Here is a 17,500-nt window from a genome sequence, read left to right as displayed (position 1 = left end):
TTTTTACTTTATTGATACTGCTTTTAATCGTAATGCAAAGACCGGTCATCGGGACATAAGCTGTCATGTACAATAAAAGAGCCTGCGCAGTGACAGGAAATATAATTTAACACAAAAAGCCGCCTAGACCAGGGGTGGACTTGCGCTCAGGAGTTTTTATTTATTTATTTGAGCGGCGTGTGGACGAATTCTTTCTACGCACACACTATTTTATTTCTTGATAACAGACCGCTGCGAACTATAACACACCGCTGCCATGAAAAACAGAGCGTTGCCATGGACACACAGGATTCTAACCGTAGAGACGGAGCGCACTATTTTCTTTAGCGGAAACAATACAATTGTTTTTAAATCAATAAACTCCTTTTTAAAATCATCATTTTGTGTCAAATTATTGATTTATTTGGTAGGTAGCAATGTAATAAGCGGGATCCGCTTCGCGGACCTGTAACTTGAGCAACAGCGCGAAGCCGCGAACTCGTTGTGAATATTTTAAAGGCGTAACAGCTGATGAAAAAGCAGAGACAATTGTAGACGAAAATGAAGAGAGATTTTATCTTAGTTTTTATTTTATACAAAACATTTTCGTCTCGTCTTTTTTCGTCAACAATAATGCATGTTAATTTAGTCTTAGTCAGCATTTTTGGACAGTGGTGCAGTCTTGTCATCGTCTCGTCTTAGTCATGAAAATGATGACTCTCGTCTTTGTCATTGTTGACGAACATATTTCATCTCGTCTCGTCTGACGAAATTAACACTACCTCTAGGATCTGGAGGCTGTTATTACATTGATGTGACAAGAAAACGACTTCATGTGTGAAATATTAACCTTCATGTGTGAAATATTAACACAGCTCCCACTCCCACAGGTGGGGCATCCAATGAGCACTCAGAACTCGGCCCGTAATCGGGTCAGATTCAGAAACCAAATCTGAGATAGGTCCGTGAATCTGAAGACCTTTTAAGGGGTTGAAAACTTTTGCAAAGCATAGATTGGTAATTTGACTTAAATATATTGTGTATGTGGAATAACAAATTGGAATTTTGAACCCAGCCATGAACACTGGGACACATAACATGATGTAAATGAAATGAAAGACTGAATGATATGAATGCACGAGTCAGTGTTCAGTCAGGACGGGCCCAGTTTAACCAGTGGACTTCCTGATACATCTGTAGACACACTCTGGTTCATGTTTTAGTTAGAGATGTTGGCAGTATCACCAGGGCTGGTTTTAGAAAGTGCTGATCTGTTGGGATTTTAATACACACCATTATCTAGATTTTACACAGAATTTAATACAAAAAAAGTTCAGTGAGCAGCAGCAGGTGGTAAGGAGAACGTCAGAGGAGACCGTGAGGAGAACGTGAGAGGAGAAAGTCAGGAGAACATTAGGAGAACGTTAGAAGAGAACATCAGGAGATTGTCAAAGGAGAGTGTCAGAGGAGAATGTCAAGAGAACGTTCGAGGAGAACGTTAGAGGCGAACTTTAGAGGAGAAATTCAGGAGAACGTCCAGAGAACATTGGGAAAATATCAAGAAAACACCAAAGGAGACCAATAAGGGAGAATGTCAGGAGAATGTCAGGAGAACCTTAGAGAAAAACAGCCAGATCCAGCATCAACAGATTTGGATCCAGCGTCATACAAATATTTACATGTGTGCATGCCTATGTGTGTGTGTGTGTGTGTGTGTCAGTGATGTATATGGTTAGAGGTTTCCAGTTATTTTGTGCTCACAGCTGCATGTTCTTCCACAAGCTAAATATTTTAAGGAGCTGACTAGCGGCCACAAACTGGATTTAAAGACCGTAGCCTGACTGTGTGTGTGTGTGTGTTTGTGTTTGTGTGTGTGTGTGTGTGTGTTTGTGTGTGTGTGTGTGTGTGATACAGTGTCACTGAGTTTGTTGGTCAGTGTGTTGAGATGTTGGTTAGCTGCATAGGATACCGTCTCATCCCAAACTGCGCCTCAGGGCTAAACACTGCCATTCATTCTCTCCACACACACACACACACACACGCACACACACACACACACAGACACACAGTCACACACACACACACACTCACACACACACACACACACTCACACACACACACTCACACACACACACACACACACACACACACACACACACACACACACACACACACACACTCACTCACTTTTTCCAGCGGCTCTGTAGAGGGTGTGTGTTCTTAAAGCCACCAGAGGGATGCACATATTTTCATTAGAGCTCAGACAAAACCGGAGATTTTTTTTTGAAGGTTTGTGTAGAATGTTATGTTGTGTCAGATGTTAATGACAAAGATGATGATGATGATGATGATGATGATGAAGGTCTACAGGAAATGCTTCAGCCTGCTGACCCTTAGTACTGTACCCTCAGTGATGCATTGTGGGTACTGTGAGCTTTCACTTAAAACCATCACCATACTGGCAACATGACAACAGAATCTGTTCTAAACTTTCTTTCTTTCTTTCTCTCTCTCTCTCTCTCTCTCTCTCTCTCTCTCTCTCTCTCTCTCTGTCTTCCATCTTGTCATCTCCAGATTTTGAGAAACCCTGCAGCGTGACTCAGTGGTAATTGTTGGTTTCTCTGGATCATGTTTCTTCTCCTCTCTGCCGTTTCTTCTTCTTTTCCCTCGCATGTTCTATGTGGCTCATTTATGAATCAGTACCCAAATGCAGGGCGTGTGTGTGTGCATGCATGTGTGTGTGTGTGTGTGTGTGTAGGCCACAAGGCTGTGGGAGGATGCTGGAAGGAATAAGCACTAACAGGAAATGCCAATCATCTCACAGGAGCCAGTCAGTTTGGAGGATGCTGTGCTCTAATGCACTAACTTCAGGGACCACAGCTGTGCTCTGTGTGTGTGTATGTGTGTGTGTGTGTGTGTGTGTGTGTGTGTGTGTGTGTGTGTGTGTGTGTGTGTGTTGATTGTGTTGTCAAACAATAGCACAATCAACACTGACCCCATGTACATTATTTTTTTGTCACATACGTCAAGGTTGTGTGTGTGTGTGTGTGTGTGTGTGTGTGTGTGTGTGTGTGTGTGTCTCTGCATGTTCTGATTTATGTATACAGTCTCTGGGGTTCCAAGTTGCTCCAGCTGCCATGCATTGTTCTTTCTGCTAAACAGAGAGAAACGTAAAAGACAGGGAGAGGGAGAAAGAGAGAGAAAGAGAGAGAGAAAGAGAGAGAGAGAGAGAGAGAGAGAGAGAGAGAGAGAGAGAGAGAGGAATCAGTAGATGGAGACAGGCAGAAGAGAGGAGGGAGCTTGCCAGAGAGGATGGGAGGGAGTTCAGTGGGAGAGAAAGGGAGAATGAGAGAGGGAGAGACGGAGAGAGAGTTCTAGCGGTTTATAGTGTGATTTGGAGTGAACAGAAGTATTGTTTAGTGAATCGTTCAGTGTCTGCATTGTGCTGGTGAGTACACAACTTACTTACAACTTTTCTCTTAAATGTTTTGTGTACCTTTAGTGTCCATAAACGTTCTGTGAGAAGCTCAGAAAAGAAGACAGAAGAGCATGAACTGCTGCTGCTGCTACAGAGCCCTGAGTGAGACATGTCACTCTGATGCCTCCTGCTTGCTGAAATAGAACACAAGTCAGAATAGTGAAAAGAAAAAGTTGGAAAGTTTTTTAAAAAGACATTCGCTTGTTTTAACCCTTGTGTGTTGTTCGTATTTTTGTTACTCAGCCAGTGTTGGTGGGTCTGTTTGACCCGCTGCATTTTGGGGTTTTTAATTCAACACAATTAAAAATTTGATGTTAAAATACTCTACAGATGTTTACTTCATCCCAATTACAAGCAATATAAACAGCATATATGGTTAATATTTGCCCTTTAGCTTTATTACATCACATTTTTTAATTAAAGTGTTACTCGTTTTTTGTTTTTTTTTAATAAAATGTAATAAAAAAAATTATAAAATTTTAGTCAATCAAGTTATGAGTGGGAAAAAAATCAACAAATTTACAAGGAAGCAAAGTTTTTCAAAACTATTGATGTCTATGAATATGGGTCCCACAGACCCGAACAACATACAAGGGTTAAACATATACTAACACTTTTGTAGTCACAGGCAATGAGGAGAGATAGTCGATCCTGTAAACTCCACCCGTTTACCTCCCGCTAAGTAGCTGACTAACATACAGGTGAGCTAGCTACAAACTGAACAGGCTTAGCATGCTGGCTCGCTAACTAACACTGCATTATCTAGATATTTGGGCAGCAGCTCAGCTTCTGGGTCTATCATGTCGTAATTGTACAATTTTAAACCTTGAAAACAACCGCAAAGTTGTAAGCATCAGAAGATTTGTGTGTCTTCAGCTGCAGGTTTCTGCGTTTCTAATTTCTGTGAATTTTACGTTATATGTAGCAGGTTTAGCCGCTGATTAGCATCATTTAGCCGCTGACAGGATTCTAAAAGAAAAACTTTCTTAGATTTTTCTAAAGATTCGCCATTTAAACAGCATGTCTTTACTTCACCATTTTATTTCATCCCAAACGCATTCCTGAATAAAATTCTTGGTTGATTTTGTCAGTCAAATTATTCATAGCATCCAGGTTGCTAGCTCGATCGTGTATTTTATTTGATTTATTTTTTTATACATGCAACCAGGTTGTGTGAGAATCTCTAAACACTAAAGACGTCTCTTTTTTATCCCAATTAAAAAATGACTGCTAAATACACATCAATCAGAAACACACACACATATACACACACACACACCCATTAAGAGGTCACAAATGTACCACAACATGTAACACACACTTCCATTTACACACACACTCACTGCATTACAGCCCAGGAAGTAAGAACAATGGGTTAATATTGTGTTGCGGAAGCATTCTGTAATACACACAATGACACTATTACTAACACGCATACTGTAACACATACACATACACACACACACACACACACAGAGCTCGTTGTGTTCTGCTTCCTGTTTGGGAGATCTCCAGCAGCATCTGGATCAATGTCCGAAAGTGGGAGAAATGGGGGAAGGGATCAGTGTTGAAGTCCCTGAAAGCCTCCTCCTCTGAGCTCCAGCTCACCACGGAAAGACAGACGGGAGGGGAAGAGAAAGAGAGAGTGAGAGAGAAAGAGAGACGTAGATGTTGACCAACTTAATTAGTACCTGACTGTTAGACAGCTGAGGTTAAGGATCTGTTTATTAAAGTTATTTCTCTCTCTCTCTCTCTCTCTCTCTCTCTCTCTCTCTGATGTTACACTTTCTTTCTTTCTTTCTTTCTTTCTTTCACTGTCTTTTTTCTTTTATTTCTCTCTTCTTTTCTCTCTGAGGTTAAGTGGTCCTGATGTTACATTCCTGAGGAATGTATAGTCTCGTTGCCATGGAGACAAGAAAGAAAGTGAGAGAGACAGAGAGAGACCGTGAGAGAGACAGACAGTGAAAGACAGGTAGGCAGAGACAGACAGAGAGACAGACAAGAAAATAAGTGAGAGAGACAGACCGTGAGAGACAGGCAGGCAGAGACAGACAGACAAGAAAGAAAGTGAGAGAGACAGACAGAGAGAGAAAGTGAAAGAGACAGACAGAGAGAGAGAGAGAGAGAGACAGGACAGAGACAGAGCTAGTACTGAGTCAGCTGTTGAACTGCAGCTCTGTTCCAGTTTGCCGTCACTGACAGCACAGCAGGAACGGATCAGACACCAGCTACACATTTCATTTTCATGTTTTAATAATATCTCTGAGTAAATTCTGTCTGTCATTATTTATCCTCGTCCAGATTTGTTCAGTAATCGATTCTCCACTTGTTTGTAGGAACCTGTAGGTCTGCTCATTGGTGCAGCGCTGAGATGCTTTTCTGCTCAGCGCCATTGTACCGAGTGATCACTTGAGTTACTGTAGCCTCCTGTCAGCTCCAACCTCTCTCACTGGATGTGTTTTTGTTTTTCATCATGTCACAAACCTTCATGTTTAGTTCTCAGTATCTTGGTCTCACATCTAGAAAAATAACTAAGTAACTGAGTAACTGAGTGTGTGGTAAACCCACACAAAAAAACAACACAAACACACACACACCCGCTTCCAGCAACATGTAATGTTACTAATAGCGACCTGAGTCACTCTATATATAAAATGCTTGTATTTGGCTCTCATGAATAAGACACTCTTGCGAACATCAGCTTGTTGCATGTTGTTCTGTAGTATTTCTGAAAACGTTCGTCACGGATGATTCAGATCACAAACAGCTGTCAATAAAAGCCAGTAAAGAGAATGAAACACGTCATGTTTTGGGTGAGTGTGTGGACATAGAAGTGAGGATAGATAGAAGTTTTTCCAGCTGTTTGGATAAATACGTACAAAAACTGCACCAGTGGCGTTTTGAGGGTGGGGCCTCGTACCGTAAAATACCCTTAGTCTCTTTACACTACATATAAAGTACAAGGTGGCGCTGTTGTTAGTATACGGCCAATAAACAGTCAAATTCATAACGGTTAACGTCACAGTTTGAATGTCAGTTTGTTAGTTTGTAGTTCTGATGAAATTAAATAACTTTAATCACTAAAATGTAGGTTGAGGTCATAAATATATTAATACGTGAGTTGTACGTGAGTCATAATCTCAGGGGACTAGACCCCTCATCCCTTCCAACCCTACATGAGATTAAAACTCGAACATCTGGGCTGCGTTCAGCAGAGATGGGGGACTCGAGTCATATGACTTGACTCGAGTCAGACTTAAGTCACAAATTTGAGACTTGAGACTTGCTTGACAAATATTAAAAAAATACTCGTCTTGACTTTAACTTGACATTCATGACTTGAGACTTGACTCGGACTTGAGTTAAATGACTCAGAGATGGGGGACTCGACTTGACTCGAGTCAGACTTAAGTTGCAAATTTGAGACTTGAGACTTGCCTGACAAAAAAAGACTCCACTTGACTTTGACTTGACATTCATGACTTGAGACTTACTTGTGACTTGCACATGTGTGACTTACTCCCACCTCTGGCGTTCAGCAACTACCAGTTTCTTTGTTAACACGATCCATCACCATTTTTTTACTCCATATGCCTACATGTATAATTACATGCGGTTACGTGATGTACATTATTTAATCGACATAACTGGTAAAGAAGAACGGACAGAGAAATAGTTGCTCGTTTTCTGCTTTTAAAAACGAAACACTAGTCTGTAGCTGTAATGATAAGTGATCTTCACTGGAAGCTCAGTGGTTAAGGTTTTAATCAGAATTCATGAAGTCATGAGTTCAAATCTCAGGGCCACCAAACGTCCACTGCTGGGCCCCTGAGCAAGGCCCTTAACCCCTACTAGCTCAGCAGTATAAATAAGATAAATGTAAGTTGCTCTGAATAAGGGCGTCTGCCATAAATGCCATAAATGTGATAGCTTCGGTAACGTTGTCCTATATCACTGTCATGCCAATAAAGCTAATTTAAATTCTTAATGGTTTAAGATATTGAACGCTGCATAGACCAGAATTTATAGCTGAATGTCAGGACTGTGGAGTTTCCCTCCATGTGTTTCAGTCTGTAACCAGTCCGAAGTGTCTCTGGTTATATCCAGAGTGTTGGATTGCGTGTACTATACTAAACAGCTTTCAACACTTCCTCTTTTGTCCCTTGTTTCCAGATGTTCTGTAAAGAAAATGGCTACCAGGCTGACAGGCAGGACTTTACTTGTCGATTATTTGTCAGGGGATTTTTTTCTTTTTTGGCCTCGGTTGTCTGAAAATGAGCCTCGTATCAGATCGAAACCACACTCTGTGCAGATCTGGTGCACAAGACGTCTCTGTCTCGCATTAGAGCTTTCTTCAGCTCTGGAACATCTAAAAACACAAAACGTTATTACAGAATTAGTAAGATGATGATGATTCTGTGATTCTGGACACAGCAGTTCTTTTATTCATTCTGTTTGGAAGGCATTTTACAGAGAGGTAGGTTCTGTTAGGCAGATGTGCGTCTCGGGGATGGAAGGATGGATGGAAAGAGAGTGAGAGAGAGAGAGAGAATACTAATAAAGTGTGTCATTCTCCATGTGTGATGACTTTATCCAAATTTCACCACCGTCTACTTACACAGTCATCACTCTGTGTGTGTGTGTGTGTGTGTATGTCCGTGTGTGTATGTGTGTGTGTCTGTGTGTGTATGTGTGTGTATGTGTGTGTGTGAGTATGTGTGAGTATGTATGTACATATGTGTATATGATTGTACACATATTTGTGTGTACGTGTGTGTGTGTTTGTGTATGTGTGACTATGTATGTACATATGTGTGTATGATTGCACACGTATTTGTGTGTACGTGTGTGTGTGTCTGTGTGTACGTGTGTGTGTGTGTGTCAGAGTATGTATGTACATATGTGTGTATGATTGTACATGTATTTGTGTGTACTTGTGTGTGTTTGTGTATGTGTGAGTATGTATGTACATATGTGTGTATGATTGTACACGTATTTGTGTGTACGTGTGTGTGTGTGTGTGTCTGTGTGTACGTGTGTGTGTGAGAGTATGTATGTACATATGTGTGTATGATTGTACATGTATTTGTGTGTACGTGTGTGTGTTTGTGTATGTGTGAGTATGTATGTACATATGTGTGTATGATTGTACACGTATTTGTGTGTACGTACGTGTGTGTGTCTGTGTGAGTATGTATGTACAAATGTGTGTACGTGTGTGTGTGTGTGTGTGTGTGGATGTGTGAGTATGTATGTACATACTGTATGTGTGTATGATTGTACACATATTTGTGTGTATGTACGTGTGTGTGTCTGTGTCTGTGTGTACATGTGTGTGTGTGTGTGTTTGTGTGTGATTATGTATGTACGTAGGTGTGTATGATTGTACATGTATTTGTGTGTACGTGTGTAGGTATGTATGTGCGTTTGTGTGTGTATGTGTGTGTTGTATCGCATGAGGAATGAGCTCATTACTACAGAACATTTATATTGAGTAGAAAAACAAAAGATGCCATTGTCTCCTCAGATCTCTTCAAGCACACACATTCATTCTCGAACCCTTGATCTCATAGACATACACAGAGCTCATAATTATAGCTGAGCAGAAGAGGAGCCTTGGCGTGTTTCACTGTGATTCTTCTGAGGATCAAGTCAGAATTAGACACAAAAAGCTGAACGAATCAGATAGCGATATGATGTTTGTGGGCGGAGTCTGTTACCATCTGCGACACTATAGAGCGAGTTTATTTCTTCTACACAAGTTTGACCAATCAGTATTAAGTCTATAGATGTATATAAAGGCTGTGTGTGTGTGTGTGTGTGTGTGTGTGTGTACACATTCTAAGCACATCTTGTGGTCAGATTCAGAGATTTTCTTTTCTTCCTGTACTGTAAATGTTGACAACTTTTTGCCAGCGCTGTATTTAGCCTGACGCCGTGACCCTGACAGTTACGGCTGTTCTGTACCGCAGATGATCCAGTCAGAGCTGCCCAGTCCATACACTGTCTGGATTCCCATCTGACACACAACCAGCACACCAGCACTCCCTCAGGCTCCTTCTCTCATAGAATAATATCAAAAATGTATAAACGATCACTTTATCCCATGTGCAAGAGCAAAACTGCCTGTGCCTGTATCACCATTCAGGTGATACACACACTCACAACTCACCGTCCATGCACACACACACACACACACACACACACACACACACACACACACACACACACACACACACAGCAGCATCGTCATGCATTCAGCTTGTCTTGCAAATCATACCCTCCTCCTTCCACACCCACACACAGTTAAACCACACCCATGCACTGTTAAACCACAACCTTACACTGCTAAACCACACCCATACACTACTAAATCACACCCATACACTGCTAAACCACACCCATACACTGCTAAACCACACCCACAGACTACTAAACCACACCCTTACACAGCTAAACCACACCCTTACACTGCTTAACCACACCCTTAAACTACTGAACCACACCCTTACAGTTCAATTCAATCCAATTCAAGTTTATTTGTATAGCGCTTTTTACAATAGACATTGTCTCAAAGCAGCTTTACAGAACATAAACATAGAGCAGAAGGTAAACATAAGGAGAAGTATAAAGAATTACTCTCTCTCTCACTCATTCATCTTCTACCGCTTATCCGAACTACCTCAGGTCACGGGGAGCCTGTGCCTATCTCAGGCGTCATCGGGCATCAAGGCAGGATACACCCTGGACGGAGTGCCAACCCATCGCAGGGCACACACACACTCTTCACTCACACAATCACACACTACGGACAATTTTCCAGAGATGCCAATCAACCTACCATGCATGTCTTTGGACCGGGGGAGGAAACCGGAGTACCCGGAGGAAACCCCCGAGGCACAGGGAGAACATGCAAACTCCACACACACAAGGTGGAGGCGGGAATCGAACCCCCAACCCTGGAGGTGTGAGGCGAACGTGCTAACCACTAAGCCACCGTGCCCCCCCCATAAAGAATTAATATAATAAAAATTCAAGATATATATAGTTCACAGTATGTATGTATGTATGTATGTATGTAAGTAAGTATGTATATGTATTTATCCCCATGAGCAAGTCTGAGGTGACTTACACAGCTAAACCACAATCTTAAACTGCTAAACCACAACCTTACACTACTAAACCACACCCACACACTACTAAACCACACCCTTACACAGCTAAACCACACCCTTAAACTGCTAAACCACACCCACATACTAATAAACCACACCCGTACACTGTTGAACCACACCCACACACTAATAATCCACACCCTTACACTGCTTAACCACACCCTTAAACTACTGAACCACACCCTTACACAGCTAAACCACAACCTTAAACTGCTAAACCACAACCTTACACTACTAAACCATACCCATACACTAATAAACCACACCCTTACACTACTAAACCACACCCTTACACAGCTAAACCACAACCTTAAACTGCTAAACCACAACCTTACACTACTAAACCATACCCATACACTAATAAACCACACCCTTACACTACTAAACCACACCCTTACACAGCTAAACCACACCCTTATTTCAAGTTGTTTAGATTTAAGTCGTGACAGCACACTGCTACACTTTAAACCTTGACATTTTCTTATTGAAATACTCAAGAAGATGACATGTACGTGTGCTTCGGGGACCTTTTTCTAATGTGATTGATTACAAAAATTTGTGACGTTAATTATAATGAACTCATCTAACCATGCAAAATTCTTAACTTATTACACTGTATAGCACACGGATGGCATTGTGGCTAATAAATATATCTCTTTAATATAACACAAAGACGTTCGACCGTTAAATTGTTGGTATTCCCAGAATTGTGCCCAGAATATTAAAAAACACTGGAAGCTTGAACGTGTATGCCCCTGTACCTCAACCACACACACAGGGAAATGCCATTATCCTGTCATCAAAGCTGCTATTACTGAATCACGGCTTGTTTTATGGGAGTGTTGTGTGTTTCCTGAGTGCTGTATATTATTATTAAAACCACTGGCCATCAGTCATTAAACGCTGGAGTGTAAATTGTGAGAGTTTTATAGCTCCGGTTCTGGAGAAGCGATTTGTCTGTTGGAGATACAATCGTGAGTGAATGTTTTACAATTTTGAGGTTTCGGTCAAAAAGCAGAAAATGATAAACCAAACGTTGGAAACGTTCAACACCAAAATATATTTCATCAAGCTGCACTGTGAGGAAATGTTTGGATTCTTAATCCTGAGGCATTTTGACTTCCAGCTGACTGATGATCTGCTAAGTACTGAAAGTCATATGATTGCAGTAAGAGGATCATAATAACAAATATTTTCACCTTTATTGCACTTTTCACACTGTGCTTAAACACGAGGTCTCGTCCTTTTAAACCCGGGGAGAGGATTCACACTTGTAATGTAGAACAGGATCGACACAGTGTTTATCTCCACGTTACGGTGTTCAAATAGCAGTTACAATATTTACGTCTTCACGTGATACGACTTCACAAGGCACCAAACTTGGATTATGGAACGCATAAAAAACCGATGTGATTGGCTAGATTACTGTGATTGACAGGGGAGAGAGTAAAGCCATCCCTCTCACTCTACTAGCCAGTCATGATATGAAAGATTTTAGGTCACACCGTGTAGGAATCCGGGTTGGAAGTGACATCATACAAAGTGACGTAGGTGTGCTTTCACATTTTGCTGTTTGCCATGAAGGGAACAGTCCAACATAAACACATGTACACAATCCCATGCTCATGTACACATAAACATCCATCACACTGTTCAGATAATGTCTCCTTTTAAACACACACTCACACATATACACATAAACTCTCCTTCATACTCATATACACTCATGCTCATACACACACTCACTCTTACACAAATACACACACATATACACAAACTAATACACACAAACACACACATATACACAAACTAATACACACATACACACAAACTCTTCTACACATTCATACTCATATACACTCATGCTCATACACACACTCACTCTTACACAAATACACACACATATACACAAACTAATACACACAAACACACACATATACACAAACTAATACACACATACACACAAACTCTTCTACACATTCATACTCATATACACTCATGCTCATACACACACTCACTCTTACACAAATACACACACATATACACAAACTAATACACACAAACACACACATATACACAAACTAATACACACATATACACACAAACTCTTCTACACATTCATACTCATATACAATCATGCTCATACACACACTCACTCTTACACAAATACACACACATATACACAAACTCATACACATTCATACTCATATACACACTCATGCTCAAGCACACACTCATATACACACTTATGCTCATACACACACACTCTTACACAAACTAATACACACACACATATATACACAAACTAATACACACAAACACACACACATATTCACAAACTAATACACACACACTCATATACTCAAACTAATACACACACATACACACAAACTCATACACATTCATACTCATATACACACTCATGCTCATACACACACACACACACTCTTACACACAGACTCACACACGCTTATGCTCATACACACACACACATACACACAAACTAATACACGTACACATATACACACAAAGTAAGACACACACATATACACACTAATATACATAAACTCACACACATTCATACTCATATACACACACACTCATACAAAAACTAATACACACACACTCATATACACAAACTAATACATACACACACATATATACACAAAGTAAGACACACACATATACACAAACTAATACACACACACACTCAAATACACACATATATACACAAACTCACACATTCATACTCATATACACACTAATGCTCATACACATACACACACTCATATACACAAACTCACACTCACACACACATTCATTCTAATATATATGTTCACACTTATACACACACACATTGCATTTTATTTAGCAAACAGTGTGTGTGTCAGTGTGCCATTTTGTCAGGTGGTTTGGTTGCCTAGATGATGCCAGTGGGCTCACATATGCCGCTGCTGTGTGTTGGAGCATGGAGATTTGTGCCCTCATAACTCATAACTCATAACTCAGACACATGTCATACAAAGCCAGTCCACTGCCAGCAGCCTCGAGCTAATCGAGGATATCTGTCTCTCTCTCTCTCTCTCTCTCTCTCTCTCTCTCTCTCTCTCTCTCTCTCTCTTTCTCTCTGCGCTTGGCTTAACTCAATTTCTCACCTGCTGTTTCTGTGCCCTCCTCCGTTCCCTGTTTCTCTCGATCTCTCAGAGGGATGAGTGTTTGTGGGATATTGTGTATAGAGATTTTGGCACTACAGGCTTATTAAAGATTCTGCTAATCCTGCGATCATGCTAATGTGGCTTATCGTCGCTCTAATTCCCGCGTTTAACCCCGGGTAAAGGGATGTTTTGGCATGACGGTTTACTTGGGGTTATGAAACCCTGCTCATGAAGCAGCATCAGCACAGCCTATATTTTGTTAACTCCACTTTACAGTGCAAAACGTTCCGGTGTCAGAATGTTATGGCTTGTTGCCTAGCAACAGACAGTCAATCGGAAGCTGAACATTGCTTTAAACTTATATTTAATCACATGACCTGTACGGTCACAGAAACATCACGTGTTGTTTTTTTTTCTTCATTTGATCACTTATGCGAGTCCCATGGATGAAAAGATGGCTGGATGTATGAAAGGATGGATGGATTTAAATTTACATTTACATTTATTGCATTTGGCAGACGCTTTTATCCAAAGCGATGTACAAAAGTGCTTTTAAGTCTCTATAATTTAATATATTATCTCTGGATCACTAGGTTACAGCCTTAAACAGCCTACAACGCTGTTCAAAGTTTATTTTTTTTAATACATACATACATCAAACGGGGAGGAAGGAGATGGATGGATGGATGGATGGATGGATGGATGCATTTGTAGGTGAATGGATGGATGGATGGATGGATGATGGATGGATGTATGGATGTATGGATGGATGGATGCATTTGTAGGTGAATGGATGGATGGATGGATGGATGGATGGAAGGATGGATGGATGCATTTGTAGGTGAATGGATGGATGGATGGATGGATGGATGCATTTGTAGGTGAATGGATGGATGGATGGATGGATGGATGCATTTGTAGGTGAATGGATGCATGGATGGATGGATGGATGCATTTGTAGGTGAATGGATGGATGGATGGATGGATGGATGGATGGATGGATGCATTTGTAGGTGAATGGATGGATGGATGGATGGATGGATGGATGCATTTGTAGGTGAATGGATGGATGGATGGATGGATGGATGGATGGATGGATGGATGCATTTGTAGGTGAATGGATGGATGGATAGATGGATGGATGGATGGATGGATGGATGCATTTGTAGGTGAATGGATGCATGGATGGATGCATTGTAGGTGAATGGATGGATGGATGGATGGATGGATGCATTTGTAGGTGAATGGATGGATGGATGGATGGATGGATGGATGGATGGACTGATGGAAAGATGGATGGATTCATGGATGCATGGGTGGATGGATCGATGAAGAGTAAGATGGATTGATGGAAAGATGGATGGATTCATGAGTGGATGGACCATGGTATTTACAGCTGTCCTGAGTAAACAGTGCTTCATTTCTTCACCCACAGCATGTTGAAACCTCTTTCTCCTTTATAATCAGACATACTGTAGATATCCAGAGATACTGTGTTAGATAGAGGAACGGTCTTAAAAACGCTGGAGTATTCCTTTGCACAGATTTCTGTATCTGTTCTGTAGAGGACACAAGAGGTAAATGGGGTCACTGCTGAGATATAAACACACAAAAAGAATGTTTGCCTCTGACATAGTTGTAATGGGTTTCTGATGTGTTTTGGACGAGTGTGTGTGTGTGTGTGTGTGTGTGTGTGTGTGTGTGTGTGTGTGTGTGTGTGTGTGTGTGTGTTTCAGTGTAAACTGTGCTTCGCTAAGCAGAAATGGGTGGGCTATAAGTCAGGGGGAATTCCAGTGGTCCAAATTATAATTTCCAACTATATAAATGTGTGTGTGTGAGTGTGAGAGAGAGAGAGAGAGAGAGAGAGAGAGAGAGAGAGAGAGGCCAATGGCCATAGGTAAAGCTGTTGTGTGTGAAAAACGTCTATGGTCCATACTGTGAGCTCCTTGGTGGATTAATCTCTATGGTGAGAGATGTTTGTTGTGGGTGGGAAGCAATGACATGAGAACATTTAGCATCTGGTTGGCTTGCCGTACTAGCCTGCATGGATCTGTGAACTTGGCTACACAACGCACATACAGACTTTAAGTAAAAAGCAAGGCGACAATTCCAGTGTTGTAATGTAACGGAGTACAAATACTTCGTTACTGTACTTAAGTAGAAATTTCACGTATCTGTACTTTACTTCGTCATTTAAATTTATGTCAACTTTCACTTTTACTCCACTACATTTCCTAGATAAAATGTATACTTTTACTCCGTTATATTTCCACTAAGCGTCTTCGTTACTCGTGACTACAAAATAAAATCAGAAGAAATGTGTGCGACTGCAATAAGGGAGGTTTGGTGAATCACTTGCTCCTAGATTGCATTATACGTGCCGCACGCTCTACGGCGAAGCACAGGAACGCGCAGTCAGAGCCGGAGACGTTTATCTATAACGTTAATCGGCGGAAAGGCACAAAGACGGCAACCAAAAGCAGTGAAATGTCACTATTCTTACTACCAGAGTTGTAGCACAAACAAAATAGTAATGCAAACAATCCATTTAATACTAAATAAAAATAACATTTACTGATTTGGTCTTTGTCTTGTGAATATTTTTATTATTAATGACTGCATTCATTGGACACACTGTTTGTAGAGAATGCACACATACATGAACTGATCTGATTCAAGACTGGCATCATTACATCATGCATAAAATTTTGGTGTCCACTTTTACCATTTTAAATAATACCATAACTTTTGGCTTACTATGTAGTCGTATAATATATAATATAAAACTCTTCTTGTTTTAAATTCTCACTGAGGGCTAAAAACCCCTAAAGATGAAACCCTAGAAAAGCCCCTGATCTTATGCCTACCTGAAATTTACCTGAAGTCACTGAAATTTACCTGAAGTCACTGAAATTTTACTTTTTACTTTTACTTCAAATACTTCATTCATTCATTCATTCATCTTCTACCGCTTATCCGAACTACCTCGGGTCACGGGGAGCCTGTGCCTATCTCAGGCGTCATTGGGCATCAAGGCAGGATACACCCTGGACGGAGTGCCAACCCATCGCAGGGCACACACACACACTCTCATTCACTCACGCACTCATACACTACGGACAATTTTTCCAGAGATGCCAATCAACCTACCATGCATGTCTTTGGACTGGGGGAGGAAACTGGAGTACCCGGAGGAAACCCCCGAGGCACGGGGAGAACATGCAAACTCCACACACACAAGGTGGAGGCGGGAATTGAACCCCGACCCTCGAGGTGTGAGGCGAATGTGCTAACCACTAAGCCACCGTGCCCCCTACTTCAAATACTTAAGTACATTAAATATCAGATACTTTAAGACTTTTACTTGAGTAATATTCTAAAAGGTAACTTTCACTTCTATCAAAGTCTTTTTCTAGTACGATACTTGTACTTTTACTCAAGTATTGCTTTCTACTACTTTATACAACACTGGACAATTCTAGCAGTCGGTCACAACTGATCACGTTAATATCTAACATTATGAGCTGAGATTGTCAATGATTATGACTATCATAGCATAGCGTAGCATCCCTATGTAGCTACCTCCATCCTGGCTGCCAGGTCCGTTCACTTCTTTTCAAACGACTCAGAGCGTTCAGACATGATCATGATAGTGAAGATGATTCTCCCTGGCTTTGTGATAAGGTTGAGGCTGTACGTTGGACACGAATGTC

The 17,500-nt window shown here is 41.0% G+C and overlaps 1 protein-coding gene across 4 annotated transcripts in view; it reads left to right on the top strand.

Annotated features, from left to right (window-relative positions):
• sash1a (SAM and SH3 domain containing 1a) overlaps positions 1 to 17,500 on the top strand; it is a 278,579-nt gene that overhangs the window by 190,387 nt on the left and 70,692 nt on the right. The window contains exon 1 of one of the 4 annotated variants that reach the window (XM_060882681.1): positions 3,277 to 3,427. The exons of the other annotated variants lie outside the window; for them this stretch is intronic. The gene's annotated coding sequence lies outside the window, so the exon portion shown is untranslated. Of the gene's footprint in view, positions 1 to 3,276; positions 3,428 to 17,500 lie in introns of those variants that run through there. 4 annotated transcript variants of the gene reach the window in all.

The sequence above is a fragment of the Tachysurus vachellii genome, chromosome 12, assembly GCF_030014155.1.
Source record: "Tachysurus vachellii isolate PV-2020 chromosome 12, HZAU_Pvac_v1, whole genome shotgun sequence".
NCBI classification, from domain to species: domain Eukaryota; kingdom Metazoa; phylum Chordata; class Actinopteri; order Siluriformes; family Bagridae; genus Tachysurus; species Tachysurus vachellii.
This window is presented reverse-complemented; position numbering and strand designations above follow the sequence as displayed.